We start from the raw sequence: 15,786 nt of genomic DNA, 5'->3' as shown, positions 1-15,786 counted from the left end.
TTGTTTTACTGCCTCTAGCACTGGGTGCCTTGAATGTGTGCAAGGCGTCATGAAATCTGAGGATTACCAACGGATTTTGGGTTGTACTGTACAGCCCAGTGTCAGAAAGCTGGGTTTGCATCCAAGATCTTGGGTCTTCCAGCAGAACAATGACCCCAAACATACGTCAAAAAGCACCCAGGAATGGATGTCAACAAAGCGCTGGAGAGTTCTGAAGTGGGCAGCAATGAGTTCAGATCTAAATACCATTGAACACCTGTGGAGAGATCTTTACCCCTTAAGGGTGCAGCCCATTTGGGCATTAATTTAAATGATTCCCATGGTAATATACTTTTCTATTACTGTTATTTTTTTTAATTAACATTTCCAATATGTCTTCTTTATGTTTGCATCATAAAATTGACGTGTTTTTACTTTTGGAAGACACCAGAGGGCTTCAAAGTTCAGCAGCAATTTTCCAATTTTTCACAAAATTTTGAAACTCGCTTTTTTTCAGGGACCAGTTAAGGTTTGAAGTGGATTTGAAGGGTCTTCATATTAGAAATACCCCACAAATTACCCCATTATAAAAACTACACCCCCCCCCCCAAGTATTCAAAATGACATCCAGTCAGTGTTTTAACCCTTTAGGTGTTTCACAGGAATAGCAGCAAAGTGAAGGAGAAAATTCACAATCTTCATTTTTTACACTCGAATGTTCTTGTAGACCCAATTTTAGAATTTTCACAAGGGGTAAAAGGAGAAAAAGTATACTTATATTTGTAGCCCAATTTCTCTTGAGTAAGCACATACCTCATATGTCTATGTAAAGTGTTCGGCGGGCGCAGTAGAGGGCTCAGAAGCGAAGGAGCGACAAAGGGATTTTGGAGAGTATGTTTTTCTGAAATGGTTTTTGGGGGGCATGTTGCATTTAGGAAGCCCCTATGGTGCCAGAACAGCAAAAAAAAAAAAAACATGGCATACGATTTTGGAAACCAGACCCATTGAGGAACGTAACAAGGAATAAAGTGAGCCTTAATACCCCACAGGTGTTTCACGACTTTTGCATATGAAAAAAAAATTAATTAAAAAAATTCACAAAAATGTGTTTCCCCCCAAATTTCACATTTTTGCAAGGGATTATAGCAGAAAATACCCCCCAAAATTTGTAACCCCATCTCTTCTGAGTATGGAGGTACCCCATAAGTTGGCCTGAAGTGCACTACGGGCGAACTACAATGCTCAGAAGAGAAGGAGTCATATTTGGCTTTTTGAGACCGAATTTTGCTCGGGGGGCATGTCGCATTTAGGAAGCCCCTATGGTGTCAGGACAGCAAAAAGAAAAAAATACACGGCATACTATTTTGGAAACTAGACCCCTCGGTGAACGTAACAAGGGGTTAAGTGAACCTTTATACCCCACAGGTGTTTCACGACTTTTGCATATGTAAAAAAAATTTTTTTTTTTACCTAAAAAGCTTGTTTTCCCAAAAATTTTACATTTTTAAAAACGGTAAAAGCAGAAAATACCCCCCAAAATTTGTAACACAATTTCTCCCGAGTACGGCGATGCCCCATATGTGACCCTAAACTGTTGCTTTGAAATACGACAGGGCTCCAAAGTGAGAGCGCCATGCCCATTTGAGGCCTAAATTAGGGATTGCATAGGGGTGGACATAGGGGTATTCTACGCCAGGGATTCCCAAACAGGGTGCCTCCAGCTGTTGTAAAACTGCCAGCATGCTTGGACAGTCAACAGCTGTCCGGCAATACTGGGAGTTGTTGTTTTGCAACAGCTGGAGGCTCCGTTTTGGAAACAGTGGCGTACCAGACGTTTTTCATTTTTATTGGGGAGGGGAGGGGGGCTGTGTAGGGGTATATTTATATGTAGAGTTTTTTACTTTTTATTTTATTTTGTGTTAGTGTAGTGTAGTGTTTTTAGGGTACAGTCGCACGGGCGGGGGTTCACAGTAGTTTCTCGCTGGCAGTTTGAGCTGCGGCAGAAAATTTGCCGCAGCTCAAACTTGCAGCCGGATACTTACTGTAAACCTCCGCCCATGGGAGTGTACCCTGTACATTCACATTGGGGGGGGGGGAACATCCAGCTGTTGCAAAACTACAACTCCCAGCATGAGCTGACAGACTGTACATGCTGAGAGTTTTAGTTTTGCCACAGCTGTAGGCACACTGGTTATGTATCACTGAGTTTGTGACCTTACTCAGTGTTTCGCAACCAGTGTGCCTCCAACTGTTGCAAAACTACAACTCCCAGCATATACGGTGCATGCTGGGAGTTGTAGTTTGCAACAGCTGGAGGCACACCGGTCGTGAAACACTGAGTTAAGTAAAAGAAACTCTGAGTTTCACAACCAGTGTGCCTTCAGCTGTTGCAAAACTACAACTCTCAGCAGTCACCGACAGCCAACGGGCATGCTGGGAGTTGTAGTTATGCAACCAGCAGATGCACCACTACAACTCCCAGCATGCACTTTAGCTGTTTGTGCAAGCTGGGAGTTGTAGTTATACAACAGCTGAAGGTACACTTTTCCATAGAAAAAATGTGCCTCCAGCTGTTGCAAAACTATAAGTCCCAGCATGCCCATAAGGGAATGCTGGGAGTTATGGTTGTCTGCCTCCTGCTGTTGCATAACATGCTGGGAGCTGTTGCTAAGCAACAGCAGGAGGCTGTCAGTCACCTCCTGCTGCTGCTCTGCTGCAGGTCAGTCCCTCGCCGCCGACGTCGCTCCTGGGGCCCCGATCCCAACAGGGACACCGGGGATCGGGGTCCCCAGCTGCCGGGGTCTTCATCCCACACCCGCTCACGTCCTCCGGAAGAGGGGCGCAGCGGGTTGCGGGAGTGACACCCGCAGCAGGCTACCTGACTGGTTTACCGGCCGACGAATCAGGGCGATCGTGAGGTGCCACCTCACCCCTGCTGGCTATGGCTGTTTGGGGCCGTCAGAGAGTAATTCCGGGTCACTGGGTCACTGAAGACCCGATTGACCCGGAATCGCCGCAGATCACTGGACTGAATTGTCCAGCGATCTGCGGCCATTGCCGACATGGGGGGTATAATGACCCCCCTGGGCGATATGCCGGGATGCCTGCTGAACAATTTCAGCAGGCATCCGGCTCCGGTCCCCAACCGGCTAGCGGTGGGGACCGAAATTCCCACGGGCGTATGGATACGCCCTGCGTCCTTAAGGACTCGGAATGCAGGGCGTATCCATACGCCCTGCATCCTGAAGAGGTTAAGGATGTCAATCATTTTGTCCAGACCATTTTTGGAGTTTGGTGTAACATTATGTCCAATTTGCATTATTTCCTACCTTTTTTGGTTTAGTTCCAATACACACAAAAGGGAATAAACATGTGTATAGCAAAACATTTATTACTGCAATCCTTTTCTGTTGGAAATACTTCATGTTCTTGAAAAAGTTCAGGGGTGCCAACATTCATGGCCATGTCTGTATTTCTTATAAAAATAAAAAAACAGTGCCCCCTTTTTCTGCAGGTTGGGTGTGGTTTTGAAGCTTAATTCCATTAAAGTGAAGGAACTAAGTTCTAATAACACTTCAAAAATGGACCTATGGGTGGAGGGTTATTCTCTTCAATTTATTTACAATTGATCACTAGGTGACCCTAATTTTACCAACCACTAAATAATAATACCTAAAATGTAACTTTTATTATTCGCCAAAAACGTTAAAATTTTAAGTGGATTTGTCTCCAGTTTGAATTATTACCAATGCATGTTACTACATGCTACTATACATATGCATTGCTGTGGCTGCAGTCCACATACAATGTTGCTGGGACAACCACTTTATATTAAAAACTGTCACCCCCCCCCCCCCCCCCCCGACATTTCACCACAAGCAGTGGCTTTATCAAGGGCTATGGGGTCAATGGCATGTGATGGAGCTCTGTTTGGGTTTTTATAACCTCCTATTTAGTGATGTCACAAGAGGAAATAATCTCACAAACAATTAGACCCATATAATTGGTGTTTTTATCTCCTACCTTTCTAATTGGTCCATCTACTGCCTACGTCTCTGCGCTAAACTCCCTGCGTGAGCTGATTGTTATCGCAGCGCTTCTCATGCTTCTTTGCGCAGGCGTTCCTGCTTTGTTTATATACCTCCTGATTGGCTGGTTAATAATTACGTATGTGCGCCACACAGGCTGCGTGTACTGTTAGTATATAACTCGTTCTATAGTGCTTCTCTATTTTCACTGCGCAGGCACCGTATCTTTGTTTATCACTCCCTCATTGGTCAATTGTAAAATTACGTATATGCACAGTACTATCTGCGCGTCCTGTTAGTGTATAATTCCCGTACTCTAATCTCTGCTTCCCTGCGCAGTTCAAGTTGCGTGAACTGTTAGTGCATATTTCATTGATATTCTTGTACGGAACTAGCGGGGCTACACTGAACACTATGCTGCGCCGTACAGACTGCGCCAACTGTTAGTATAATTTCAGCAGTATAAGATACAAGATGGTACAAGATAGTGTGATTTCGGCAGTACAAGGTATGAATTACAAACTACTAATATACACTAGAATTTACACATACACTAGGAATTACATATATACTTCATTCTAATCTTATAGTCTAATTTCAATCCTACAATCTTTACACTAGAACAATATAACTCTCATAGATGGTGCATAGCATACTCCCACCTTCACATTTATTACTCCAGTTGGTTGTTATATAAACATATAATCCAACTAACCATTTCTTCATAGAGTAATAACATAGAGTTTAAATATGCAGTTCACCAAGGACATATATATATATATAACCAACCATTCCACATTCCTATAATTAAACTATCACACAGGTAGGTATTTTCTAATAAAGTGTTTTGTCTCTAGTTATTACTTCTTGATAGGTATTTATTTTATTTCCTAATGCTATGAAGTGATTAACTATTTTTTATTATTTGTTATTTATTATTAACAAGAATTTTATGGGAGATCACTATCCTCCCTAACTTGCTTTTAAATCCTTCTATTCTTATAAATATTTTTGTGAGATTCTCTTCCAGATATTATTCTTTATTTTTGGACATCTCTATTAAGACTCACTATTGGCGTTATTTTTTTTTACATATTTCAATTATCCCTAGATTTACTGCAGGCAATTGATTATATTACAAAAATGCAGAGAAGGTAAAACTTTCATTTAAAACAATAGGACTCTTTGTTTTTAAATGGTATATCCACCGCGCCTCTTCACGTAACAATTGTTTATTCAAATTCCCACATCTTGGTCCTAATTTGTAGTAACAAAATAGAGAGTATCTTTCTCAGGATGTGCTATAAAACGTAACCTTTTGCCATTGTGCAATGTCATATTAACAACACTAAGTAATTTACCTTTTTAACTTAGTAATAATAATTAAAGGTTACGTTTTATAGCACATCCTGAGAAAGATACTCTCTATTTTGTTGTTTCCAATGCTGGTTGGACTTGTCTTCTAAATCTAGTGGTTTACGTAGGACCACTTATACTTATTCTTACGTTTTTGGTTCCTAATTAGTAGTGTTTTACTCCCCAAAATTTAAAATTCAAAGGGTTCGCTGAATGAATTTCTCTCATGTGCCTTGAAATTGGTGTATCAGCACAGGTATTGATGGTGCTAATATGCTTAGATATCCGTCTGCGTAGCTCTTGCACAGTCTTGCCCACATATAATTTAGGGCATGGGCACTCGGCCACAGAAACTACTCCCATTGTACAGCAATTTATGAAATCTTTGATGATGTAGACTTCATTGTCAGCCGGATTAACACATTTTTTTGTTCTAGGCATATAACGGCAGAAAGTGCAAGATCCACATGAATAAGATCCCTTAATTGAAGACTGTAACCACGATTTACCTGATGTTTCTCGATAGAAACTCTTCACCAATTGTTCCTGGATATTCCGTCCTCTTCGGTAAGTAATCGACGGTCGCGCATTTATTACTTCCTTCAGTTCTGGGTCAGATGTTAATAACGGACAGAATTTCCTCAAGATTCCCATCACCTGCTGATTATTCTGATCATAGGTGCAAATGCACCTTATGATTTTATCTCCAGTATTCTTTGGTTTGTCCTGTAGTAGTGTTTCTCTTGGAGTCGCTTTGGCCCTGGCATATGCTCTATGTAAAACTTTTTTCAGATACCCTCGTGATATAAATCTACGGTACAGGAGATCACATTCCTCCTGGAAATCTTGGCTGCTTGTACAATTTCTCTTGGCCCTCAAATACTGGCCAATAAGTATTCCTTTTTTAAGGGATTGAGGGTGGTAAGTTTGCCAGTTTAGGAAATTGTTCGTCGAAGTAGGTTTCTGAAATATTTTGGTGTTAATATGACCAACTATGACCAAATATGACGTATTTTGGTGTTAATAACAACCAACTGGAGTAATAAATGTGAAGGTGGGAGTATCATATGCACCATCTATGAGAGTTATATTGTTATAGTGTAAAGATTGTAGGATTGAGATTAGAATATAAGATTAGAATGAAATATATATGTAATTCCTAGTGTATGTGTAAATTCTAGTGTATATTAGTAGTTTGTAATTCATACCTTGTACTGCCAAAATCACACAATCTTGTACCATCTTGTATCTTATACTGCTGAAATTATACTGACAGTTGGCGCAGTCTGTACGGCGCAGCATAGTGTTCAGTGTAGACCCTCTAGTACCCGTACAAGAATATCAATGAAATATGCAGTAACAGTTCGCGCAGCTTGAACTGCGCAGGGAAGCAGAGATTAGAGTACGGGAATTATACACTAACAGGTCGAGCAGATAGTACTGTGCATATACATCATTTTACAATTGACCAATGAGGGAGTCATAAACAAAGATACGGCGCCTGCGCAGTGAAAATAGACAAGCGCTATAGAACGAGTTATATACTAACAGTACGCGCAGCCTGTGTGGCGCACATACGTCATTATTAACCAGCCAATCAGGAGGTATGTAAACAAAGCAGGAATGCCTGCGCAAAGAAGCATGAGAAGCGCTGCGATAACTATCAGCTCGCGCAGGGAGTTTAGCGCAGAGATGTAGGCAGTAGATGGACCAATTAGAAAGGTAAGAGATAATTGCTAGGACTGATTGGATATATTGTATGTCCATCATGGTGACATAATGAATTGAATGACCGGATACTATGATGTGAGAAGAGTGGATTGGCTCTGATAGTAGTCAATCATGGAAAACACCAATGATATGGGTCTAATTGTTTGTGAGATTATTTCCTCTTGTGACATCACTAAATAGGAGGTTATAAAAACCCAAACAGAGCTCCATCACATGCCATTGACCCCATAGCCCTTGATAAAGCCACTGCTTATGGTGAAATGTCGGGGGGGGGGGGGGTAGTGTGTGACAGTTTTTAATATAAAGTGGTTGTCCCAGCAACAGTGTATGTGGACTGCAGCCACAGCAATGCATATGTATAATTGCATGTAGTAACATGCATTGGTAATAATTCAAACTGGAGACGAATCCACTTAAAATTTTTACGTTTTTGGCGAATAATAAAAGTTAAATTTTAGGTATTATTATTTAGTGAGTGGTAAAATTAGGGTCTTAGTGATCACCTAGTGATCAATTGTAAATAAAAGTTCTAATTACACACACAACCTGTAGACAGGTGCTGTTTTAGAAGAAATTAGCTCTTTTTCTATTACTGCATAACCCATTTAATTTTTGTCTAAGGTCTAAACAAATTTTAGGGCCTGAGGTCAGAGTCTGGTCTGAGGTTTGAATTTTTGTGGTCTGTTTTGGGGTCTAAATTTATTTTGCCATTTGGTTTAAGATTTCAATGCATCTGTGTTGCTGTAGAGGCTGAGGATGGACTGAAGAAGCAATAGGTCAAGGATGTCTGGGCAGCAAATTTTGCAATTGTCAGGAAGCATTATCATAACAGTCATGGCTAGACCGGTCTAAGATAGAAGTGAATAGGAAAGATAATGACTAAAATTAGAGCTAAGGTCATGTGTGCTACTGTGCTACTCTAAAATACAAAAGACAAAAGCGCTGCCTAGTATGACACCTTCAGCATAAAAATTTATAAAAAAGTAAACTATGGATCAACTCACCTAAAACGGTTGTGCAAATTCCGGCACAACACATATACATAGTAATTTAAGGCTGCTGTACATTCCTCCTCACTCTCCCAAGCGTGAATAATAGATTCCAATACCCCTCCAAACTCCACGGAGGATGATAGGCACTGCCAGTAAGGTGATCCAGTAGTGATAATAAAAACGTATTTTATTAAAACATGCTACGCGTTCCAAAACCGGATCAGTTTCTTCTTCAGGCATGACAAAAATCACTTAATGCTCAGAATAAATACCCGCAATTCCAATCACATGACCGAAGTGACATCAACATTTCACACATTTTACAAAAAATATATAAAAAAGAGACATCCAAAAAACATTAAAAATATTACTTTAACCCCTTAAAGGGGTTCTCCACTGCCCTGCCTTCCGGAGCTCCACTCGCAGCATCCGGAAGTTTATTACTCCGAACGCTGTGTGCGGGCTTCCGTGTTGGAGGCCGCCCCCTCATGATGTCACGCCCTCCCCCTCATGACGTCACGCCCCCTCAACGAAAGTCTATGGGAAGGGGGTGCGACTGCTGTCATGCCCCCTTCCCATAGACTTTCGTGACGTCACGAGGGAGTAGTGTTGCTCGCGAATATTCGCAATTCGAATATTATTCGCGAATATCGCATATTTGCGAATTCGCGAATTTCGCGAATATAGTGCTATATATTCGTAATTACGAATATTCGTTTTTTTTTTGTTTTTTTTTCTTCACAGTACACATCACAGTGATCACCCCTCTCTGCTTCCAGCTTGTGTGGTGTAAAGAAGGCTCTAATACTACTGTGTGAGACTGGCGCGCGAAAATTCGCATATGCGACAATTAGCATATGCTAATGTTCGCATATGCGAATTTTCGCGTAAGTTAATTTTGTATATGCTAATTTTCACATATGTTAATTTTCGCATACGCGAAGTTTCGCATATGCGAAAATAAAACGAGAATATAACGAATATGCGAATATTCGCGAATATATGACGAATATTCGTCCATATATTCGCGAATGTTCGCGAATTCGAATATGGCCTATGCCGCTCAACACTACGAGGGAGCGGCATCCAACACGGAAGCCCACACACAGCGTTCGGACAAATAAACTTCCGAATGCTGCGAGCGGAGCTCCGGAAGGCAGGGCAGTGGAGAAGCCCTTTAAGGACACAGCCCATTTCCACCTTAACGGGTCAGAGCATTTTTTGCACATCTGACCACTGTCACTTTAAGCATTAATAACTCTGGGATGCTTTTACTTACGAATTTTATTCCGAGACTGTTTTTCCATGTTCTATATTCTACTTTAACATAATGGTACATTTTCATCGATACTTGCATAATTTCTTGGTGAAAAATTCGAAAATTACATGAAAAATTTAAAAATGTTGCTTTTTTCTAACCTTGAAACTCTCTGCTTGTAAGGAAAATAGACATACCAAATACATTATATATTGATTCACATATACAATATGTCTACATTATGTTTGCATCATAATGTAGACATGTTTTTACTTTTGGAAGATATCAGAGTGCTTCAAAGATCAGCAGCAATTTTCCAATTTTTCAGGGACCAGTTCAGTTTTGAAGTGGATTTGAAGGGCCTTCATATAAGAAATACCCATTATAAAAACTGCACCCCTCAAAGTATTCAAAATGACATTCAGTAAGTGTTTTATCCCTTTAGGTGTTTCACAGGAATGGCAGCAAAGTGAAGGAGAAAATTCAAAATCTGCATTTTTCACACTCTTGTGTAGATGGAGTTTTTGGATTTTTACAAGGGGTGAAAGGAGAGAAATCCCCCAAAATTTGGAACCCAATTTCTCTCGAGTAAGGAAATACCTCATTTGTGGATGTAAAATGTTCGGCGAGCGCAGTAGAGGGCTCAGAAGGGAAGGAGCGACAATGGGATTTTGGAGAGTGAGTTTTTCTGAAATGTTTTTTTGGGGGGCATGTCACATTTAGGAAGCCCCTATGGTGCCAGAACAGCAAAAAAAAAAAAAAAACATATGGCATACTATTTTGGAAACTACACCCCTCAAGGAACCTAACAAGGGGTACGGTGAGCCTTAACACCTCACAGGTGTGTAACAGAAATTTTTTTTCCCACTAAATTGCAGTTTTTTTTCCAAACTTACCATTTTTACAAAGGGGTAATAGGAGAAAATGCCCCCCAAAATTTGTAACCCCGTTTCTTCTGAGTATGGAACTACCCCATATGAGGATGTAAAGTGCTCTGTGGGCGAACTATAATGCTTAGAAGAGAAGGAGCGCCATTGGGATTTTGGAGAGAGAATTTGTTTGGAATGGAGGTCGGGGGTCATGTGCATTTACAAAGCCCCCATGCTACCAGAACAATGGATCCCCCCACATGTGACCCTATTTCGGAAATTACACCCCTCACGGAATGTAATAAGGGTGCAGTGAGCATTTACAAAACAATGGCCTTTGACAGATCTTTGGAACAGTGGGCTGTGCAAATGAAAAATAAAATCTTTCATTTTTACGGACTGTTCAAAAAATCTGTCAGACACCTGGGGGCGTAAATGTTCACTGCACCCCTTATTACATTCCTTGAGGGGTGTAGTTTCCAAAATGAGGTCACATGTGGGGGGGGGGGGGGGGGCATGGTTCTGGCATCATGGGGGCTTTGTAAACACACATGGCCTTTAATTCCAGACACATTCTATCTCCAAAAGCCCAATGGCGCTACTTCTCTTCTGAGTCCTGTAGTTCGCGTGCAGAGCACTTTACATCCACATATGGGGTATTTATACTCCGAAGAAAGGGAGTTACAAATTTTGGGGTGCTTTTTTCCTATTACCCCTTGTGAAAATAAAAAAAATTGGGATAACACCAGCATTTACATGAAAGAATACAAAATTTTCATTTTCACGTCTAAATTTTATGAAAATTTGTCAAACACCTGTGGGCTGTTAAGGCTCACTGTACCCCTTGTTAAGTTCCATTAGGGGTGTAGTTTCCAAAATGGGTTCACATCTGGGTGTTTTTTCTTTTGTGTTTATGTCAGAACCGCTGTAACGATCAGCCACCCCTGTGCAAATCACCTCAAATGTACATGGCACTCTCATTCCTGAGCCCTGTTGTGCGCCCGCAGAGCATTTTACATCCACATATGGGGTATTTCCATACTCAGAAGAAGTTGTGTTACAAATTTTGGGGGTACTTTTTTTCATTTTACCTCTTGTGAAAATGAAAAGTATGGGGCAACACCAGCATGTTAGTGTAAAAAAATAAAAAATATATTTTTTTTTTACAATAACATGGTGGAGTAGACCCCAACTTTACCTTTTCATTAGGGGTAAAAGGAGAAATAGCCCCTCAAAATTTGTTAGGCAATTTCTCCTGAGTACAGAAATAGTGAGAGAGTGCCATGCACATTTGAGGCCTAAATAAGGGATTTGCATAGGGACGGACCCGGATGCAAGAATTAGACTTGCCTCCGATACCAAAAATACCCTACCAAACAGGATGCCTCCAGCTGTTGCAAAACTTCCAGCATGCCTGAACAGTTTTGCAACAGCTGGAGGCTCCGTTTGGGAAACAGTGTCGTACGAGACATTTTTTATTTTAACGTTTTACTTCTTATTTTGTGTAAGAATAGTGTAGTGTTTTTAGGATACACTCACACGGCGGGAGTTTACAGCAAGTTTCCTGCTGGGAGTTTGAGCTGCGGCGGAAAATTTACTGCATCTCAAACTTGCAGCGAGAAACTTGCTGTAAACCCCTGCCCATGTGAATGTACCCTGTACATTCACATGGGGGGTGGGGGCACACCTCCAGCTGTTGCAAAACTACAACACCCAGCATGCCTTTTGGCTGTTCATGCATGCTGGGGGTTGTAGTTTTTCAACAGCTCGAGGCACACTGGTGGCAAAACACAGAGTTTGTTACTTAACTTAGTGTTTCGCAATCAGTGTGCCTCCAGCTGTTGCAAAACTACAACTCCCAACACGTATGGTCTATCAGTGCATGCTGGGAGTTGTAGTTTGCCACAGCTGGAGGCACACTGGTTACAGAACACTCAGTTAGGTAACAAACTCTCAGTGTTTCACAACCAGTGTTCCTTTAGCCGTAGCAAAAACTATAACTCTCAGAATGCAGTGAAAACTGAAGGGCATGCTGGGACTTGTAGTTATGCAGCAGCTGGAGGCATATAGTGTTGCTCGCGAATATTCGCAATTCGAATATTATTCGCGAATATCGCATATTCGCGAATTCGCGAATTTCGCGAATATAGCGCTATATATTCGTAATTACGAATATTCGTTTTTTTTTTTTTTTTTTCTTCACAGTACACATCACAGTGATCATCCCTCTCTGCTTCCAGCTTGTGTGGTGTAAAGAAGGCTGTAATACTACTGTGTGAGACTGACGTGCGAAAATTCGCATATGCGAAAATTAGCATATGCTAATTTTCGCATATGCGAATTTACGCGCGTGTTAATTTTGTATATGCCAATATTCACATATGTTGATTTTCGCATACGCGAATATTCGCATATGCGAAAATAAAACGAAAATATAACGAATATGCGAATATTCGCGAATATATGACGAATATTCGTCCATATATTCGCGAATATTCGCGAATTCGAATATGGCCTATGCTGATCAACACTAGAGGCATACTACTAATACTCCCAGCATGCCCTTTGGCTGTCCGTGCATGCTGGGGGTTGTAGTTATGCAACAGCTGGAGGCACACTGGTTGCAAAACACAGAGTTTGTAACTTAACTCAGTGTTTCCCAACCAGTGTGTCTCCAGTTATTGCAAAACTACAACTCCCAGCATGCCCAGACAGCCGAAGGACATGTTGGGAGTTGTAGTTATGCAACAACTGGAGAAGATCAGTTTAGAGACCGCTTTGCAGTGGTGTCCAAACTGTCGCCATCCAGATGTTGCAAAACTTCAACTCCAAGCATGCCCAGACTGTCAAGGCATGCTGGGAGTTGTAGTTCTGCAACATCTGAAGGGCCAGATGTTACAAAACTACAACTCCCAGCATGCCTGGACTTTCTGGGCATGCTAGAAGTTGTAGTTTTGCAACATCTGGAGGGGCACAGTGGTCTCCAAACTGTGGCCCTCCAGATGTTGCAAAACTACAACTCCCAGCATGTCCAGACAGTCTTTGGCTGTCTGGGCTTGTTGGGAGTTGTAGTTTGTCAACTCTTGGAAGGCAGCAGTGAAGATCACTTACCGCTGATCTTTACTGCTGCCTCTGCCGATCCCGCTGCTGCCTGCTACCAATCCCTGTCGCCTGTCCTGGCACAAGCCGCCATTTTCCCCCAGCTCTGCCACGACATCCAGGGATGGGCAGAGTGGGGATTTCAACTTTAACCCCCCCACCCCAAACTGCCATTGGTCGGTTAGTCCTAACCGACCAATGGCAGGGGATAGGAGCGAGGTGGCACCGCTACCACCTCGCTCCTATCCCTCAGAATGATCGGGGCTGTCTCTGACAGCTCCAATCATCCCTATTTTCCAGGCTATCGGGTCTCCAGAGACATGATCAGCCCGGATCCGTCACGAACCCCACAAGTCCCTTGTCATTTGTCAGTCACTTACTGACTGGCCAATGACAACGATCAGCAGCAGCAGGGGACCATTCTGATTGGGCCCCAGCTGCATAGTGTCACATGAGCATAGTGTTCAGAACAGCTGCAATGACGTTTCTATCACCATGCCATCGGACATGGTGATAGAAAATGTATTGGACATTTATGAACGTCCATTTGCCTTAAGTGCCAGGAAAAATGGACGTTCATGAACATCCATTTGCGGGAAGGGGATAATGTTAGATCAAACAGTAGTCCATTCAATAAGCTCCTTAAGTCCTTCCGGGGCCAGTGTGTTAAACATAAAGATCCAGTAAGATTCCCTGATGATCAGGGCTTGAAAACTGTTGTTAATATCAGGAGGTATAGTTTCAATAATGGCCAATTGTAACACACTAACGTCTCCTCCATGCTTTAACTCCTTGGGGACGAAGGGCGTATGCATACGCCCTCGCGTCCCGTCACTTAAGGACGGAGGGCGTATCCATACGCCCTCCGTATTTCCGATCACTGCCGCTCGCCGGGCGGTGATCGGACCGGGATGCCTCCTGATATCTATCAGCAGGCATCCCGTTGCAATGCCTAGGGGGGTCCTGAGACCCCCCCCATATTGACGATCGCAGCAAATCGCAGGTCAATTCAGACCTGCGATTTGCCACGATCCGGGCAAATCGGGTCACTGGTGACCCGATCTCCCGGAAAATAAGACTGATCGGAGCTGTCAGAGTCAGCTCCGACCAGCCTAAAGCATAGGAGCGAGGTGGTAATGTTGCCACCCCTCCAATCCCCTGCCATTGGTCGGTCAGGCTGACCACCAATGGCAGGAGGGGGCGGGAGGTTAGAGTTCATTTCCCCCCCGCTCTGCGCACCGATCGAAGTCGGTACAGAGTGGGGGAGAACACTGGCGGCGAGGGGGGGACATGGCCCGGCTTACCCGGACCGGCATCGGTGGCATCGGCGGCAGCAGGAACAAGCGGCGCGAGCAGGAGGAGCGGCGGCCGGAAAGTGCGGCTGAGAAGGCTGCAGTGAAGATCGCGATAAGTGATCTTCACTGTGGCCTTCTAAAAGCTGCAAAACTACAACTCCCAGCATGCCCAGACAGCCAAAGGCTGTCTGGGCATGCTGGGAGTTGTAGTTTTGCAACATCTGGAGGGTCACAGTTTGCAGACCACTGTGTAGTGGTCTCTAAACTGTGGTCCTCCAGATGTTGCAAAACTACAACTCCCAGCATGCACTGACTGTCTGGGCATGCTGGCAGTTGTAGTTTTGCAACATCTGAAGTGGCACAGTTTGGAGACCACTATATGGTGGTCTCCAAACTGTAGCCCTCCAGATGTTGCAAAACTACAACTCGCAGCATGCCCAGACAGTCAGGGATGCTGGGCGTGTAGTTCTGCAATATCTGGCCCTTCAGATGTTGCAGAACTACAACTTCCAGCATGCCTGGACAGTCTGGGCATGCTTGGAGTTGTAGTTTTGCAACATCTGGAGGGCTACAGTTTGGAGGCCACTGTTCTTCCCCCGTTGTTATCTGATGGGCCAGATATTGCAGAACTACATGCCCAGCATCCCTGATTGTCTGGCCGTGCTGGGAATTGTAGTTTTGCAACAGCTGTAGGCACACTGGTTGGGAAACACTGAGCTAGAGTCTGTTTCCTAACTCAGTGATTCCAACCCGTGTGCCTCCAGCTGTTGCAAAACTACAACTCCCAGAGTGCACTGACAGACCGTACATGCTGGGAGTTGTAGTCTTACAACAGCTGGAGGCACATGGGTTGGAATCATTGAGCTAGAGTCTGTTTTCTAACTCAGTGGTTCCCCACCAGTGTGCCTACAGCTGTTGTAAAACTACAACTCCCAGCATGTACAGTCTGTCAGTGCATTCTGGGAGTTGCCATTTTGCCACAGCTGAAGATTTAAGGCGCCCCCCCCCCCCTTGGGCCCCCCCCCCCATGTGAATGTACAGGGTACATTCACACGGGCAGGTTTACAGTGGGTTTCCTTCAAGGAAACTCACTGTGAACCCCTGCCTGTGTGAATGTACCCTAAAAACATTACACTACACTAACAAATAATAAAAAGTAAAACACTACACATACACCCC

General features: G+C 43.1%; 1 protein-coding gene across 11 annotated transcripts in view; it reads right to left on the bottom strand.

Annotated features, from left to right (window-relative positions):
- Positions 1-15,786, bottom strand: part of ABCG4 (ATP binding cassette subfamily G member 4) — a 522,357-nt gene that overhangs the window by 174,610 nt on the left and 331,961 nt on the right. The window lies entirely within an intron of this gene.

The sequence above is a fragment of the Hyla sarda genome, chromosome 10 (genome assembly GCF_029499605.1).
Source record: "Hyla sarda isolate aHylSar1 chromosome 10, aHylSar1.hap1, whole genome shotgun sequence".
In the NCBI taxonomy this organism is placed as follows: domain Eukaryota; kingdom Metazoa; phylum Chordata; class Amphibia; order Anura; family Hylidae; genus Hyla; species Hyla sarda.
Note: the sequence above shows the minus strand (reverse complement) of the source record. Positions and strands in the feature narration are given on the sequence as shown.